Consider the following 805-nt stretch of genomic DNA (forward strand, 5'->3'; position numbering starts at 1 on the left):
CTTCTTCAAGCGCCGTATCAGAGTCTGACGATGCCAGCCATGTTACTTGCAGCCCCACAACCGCACAGCTATTGTTACCGGGCGAAGTTCCATGATGCGAGGTCATGGTTCCATTCACGCGGTTAATACTTGACAAGTTTGGGGGCTTCCATAGATCACGTTGTAGAAAGGATAACGCAGAAGTGGTTTATGGTTGTCCTGCTCAGTTCTCCTCTCTCACCGTCCGGTTTTTTGCCTGTTAATTTTCTGCCCGTTGTTATATGCGTTGTAGTTCATTAGTTGCCAATGGTGCCTTGGCGCCAGAATTTACCGCTAACCATGACTCGTACCCTGAGTAAGGTTTTGACTAGGTTCTATCCGGACTAGTATCAAGGGTGTAATAAATGTACTCATATACACATAATTCATAGCTATATATACACCTACTATCTGAACTAGTATCAGAAGTGTAATATATTTACTAATATATGCCATACATAAAACTTATGGATATATGTACGCATCTACTATCCTGACTGATTTCAGAAATATGATAAACATACTATGCATGTATAGGGACGGTCAACGTGACTTCACGATCAGAAGTCACATGACCAACTGGTGGCTCTGGTGGGCAAAAGAATAACATTCGTCATTAAGATCGCGGTTGTTGTCTTCGTTTATTCTTCATATTTCGTTAAATTCCAGTATTTTATTCGGAAAGTTAGTTCTTTACCTGTTGACCCATCAAAATGGTTAATAGTTGCATTATCATTGGTTGTGCAAATAAAGTAAAAGGTTCAAGTCTGAATTTTTGTCGTTAACC

The sequence above is a fragment of the Penaeus monodon genome, chromosome 29 (assembly GCF_015228065.2).
Source record: "Penaeus monodon isolate SGIC_2016 chromosome 29, NSTDA_Pmon_1, whole genome shotgun sequence".
In the NCBI taxonomy this organism is placed as follows: domain Eukaryota; kingdom Metazoa; phylum Arthropoda; class Malacostraca; order Decapoda; family Penaeidae; genus Penaeus; species Penaeus monodon.